This window comes from Dipodomys ordii, unplaced genomic scaffold (genome assembly GCF_000151885.1).
Source record: "Dipodomys ordii isolate 6190 unplaced genomic scaffold, Dord_2.0 Scaffold10615, whole genome shotgun sequence".
Taxonomy (NCBI): domain Eukaryota; kingdom Metazoa; phylum Chordata; class Mammalia; order Rodentia; family Heteromyidae; genus Dipodomys; species Dipodomys ordii.
The window spans coordinates 250-2,692 of NW_012277827.1; the positions used below are offsets into that span (position 1 = coordinate 250).

The following is a 2,443-nucleotide window of genomic DNA, read 5'->3' on the forward strand; positions in this document are numbered from 1 at the left end:
TTGTAAGTAATTGTCTGAATGTAATATAGTGGATTTGGCCATGATCCCTAATAGATGTGTTTTGTATACGCACTATATAAAGTATATAAAGTATGTGGTTATCTGCCCCATGTAAATCTTCCTTTCCCCAATTAGGTAAAAGCTCCTTAAATCTATGCATCCTTGATTATTTATGTTTATAAATATTAGGCTTATAAGCACTGCTTATCATATAGTAATCATATAAACAGGATTATATGATTATCTTATTGAATATTTGGAACTCAAAACAATTTGAATTGAACAGAAAAGTTATCAGCTCCTATTGTTGAATCTCATGTCTTACCTCTTCTTTTTTTTTAAAGCACTGGATGAGGGAGATATCGCCTTGTTGAAAACTTATGTAAGTCCTTTAAATGCCTACAAAATGTAGATATAGTTTTATACATTTGTACTGTTTCTAATGTAAGTCTGGTACTATATGGAAAACATTTGAAATAATCACAGAGATGTTGACTTCACAATATATGTTACTGAGTTAGCTCTGAATTGGGAAGTTTAAATGCATGCAAATGGTGTATTTTCATTTGGTACCTTGTTTACTCGTGTATTAGGGGGAAATTTTGGGTTTAGGAAGTTTTAAAATGATACACTCCTTGTTTTTACTTCACAAGCTTTGTGACAATAAAAACCTGTAAAGATTGTAACTAATTTTTTTTTATCATTTAATTAAACCCATTAAGCTAAGTGACTATAGTCCTAGCTACTTAGGAGGCTAAGCTCTGAATATTGCAATTCAAAGCCAGCTCAGGCAGCAAAGTTAGTGAGACTCATCTCCAAGGAAAAACTACTCAGAAAAAGCCAGAAGTGGCTGTGGCTCAAGTCATAGAGCTCTAGCCTGGAGCAAAAAAGCTCAGGGTCAATGCCAAGGGCCTGAGTTCAAGCTCCAGGACCACCAATAAAAACAAACAAAACAAAATCTGTGAAGATTGAAACTTAAAAATCTTTTTAATCTTGTTTAGTTGTTGGTTTGTTGATGTTCTAACTAAATTGATCTTCATCACTCAGGGGCAGAGCACTTACTCTAGGCAGATAAAGCAAGTTGAGGATGATATCCAGCAACTCCTTAAGAAAATTAATGAGCTCACTGGTATGTACTTCTTTCCTGTTTCCTCTCTTTAAAGAATATGCTAATTAAAAGCTTGAAAACAAATTTTTTTTGTTTTTTATTTATTTATAGTGATGGAATTAAGGCTTGAAGTTAGGGCTTAGGCACTGTCCCATAGCTTTTTCTTTCAAGTTTTATTTTATTGTAAAAATGCTGTACAGAGGAGTTACAGTTACATGAGTAAGGCAGTGGACATTTCTTGTCCAGCATTGTTACCCCTTCCCTTGTTGTTTTCCCCCTAAGCCCTCCCTTCCCTCCTTTACCCTATCCCCACCTCTGCCTAAAGTTGTAAAGTTAATTTCCAATATGCTATCTGTGGGTATCATTGTTGTAATGGGTCTTCCTCTATCCTTGTTTCAGCATTTTGTTATTATACTTCCTCATGAATATTTAAATAAACATTACCTTTTATATCCGTTGAGATCATTTTAACAAATCTTTTTTTTGTCAGTCCTGAGAATCTTTTTTTTTTGTTAGTCTTGAGAACTGAACTCAGGTCCTGGGCACTGGCCCTGAGCATCTTTTGCTCAAGGTTAGCACTCTATCACTTGAGCCACAACACTACTTTCAGCATTTTCTGTTTATATAGTACTGAGGAATCTAAACACAGGGCTTCATGCATGCTAGGCAAACAGTATACCACTAAGCTACATTCCCAGTTTCTAACAAATCTTTTTCATTGATTTTTTAAATTTTAATTTTAATTAATTTATTATTTTTTATTTTTAGTGAACATACTGTACAGAGGGGTTACAATTAGATGGGCAAGATAATGAGTACATTTCTTATCAAGCATTGCAGCCTCCTCCTTTGTTTACCCTTCACATCCCTTCCCAGCCTTCCCCGCCCCCCCCAATTTTTATTTATTTTTTATTTTGAAAATACCGAATAGAGGGATTACAATTACATGGGCAAGATAATGAGTTATTATCAAGCATTGTTGCCTCCTCCTTTGTTTCCCCTTCCCATCCCTTCCCATCCCCCTCCCCCCCCAAAAAAAAAGTTGTAAAGTTCATTTTTGGACATAACAACTTGTTCATCTCATTGTTGCAATGGGTTCACCTGTATCCCTATTTAAACGATTTGTTTTTTCCCTTCCCTCCACAAATTATACCATCAAGGGCTGGGAAGGTAGCTCAGTGATAGAGCGCTTACCTTGCATGCCCGAGGCCCTGGGTTTGATTCCTCAGTACCACATAAGCAAAAAGAAAAAAAGCCAGAAGTGGCACTGTGGCTCAAGTGGTAGAGCGCTAGCCTTGAGCTGAAGAGCTGAGGGACAGCGCCCAGGCCCAGAGT

The 2,443-nt window shown here is 36.4% G+C and overlaps 1 long non-coding RNA gene across 1 annotated transcript; it reads left to right on the forward strand.

The window, feature by feature from the left end:
* Nucleotides 1-341: 341 nt before the first annotated feature.
* Nucleotides 342-1,137, forward strand: LOC106002441. Its single transcript, XR_001175925.1, has 2 exons — nucleotides 342-382; nucleotides 1,048-1,137. It is a non-coding gene; the product is annotated as an uncharacterized LOC106002441 (long non-coding RNA).
* The last annotated feature ends 1,306 nt before the right edge of the window (nucleotides 1,138-2,443 follow it).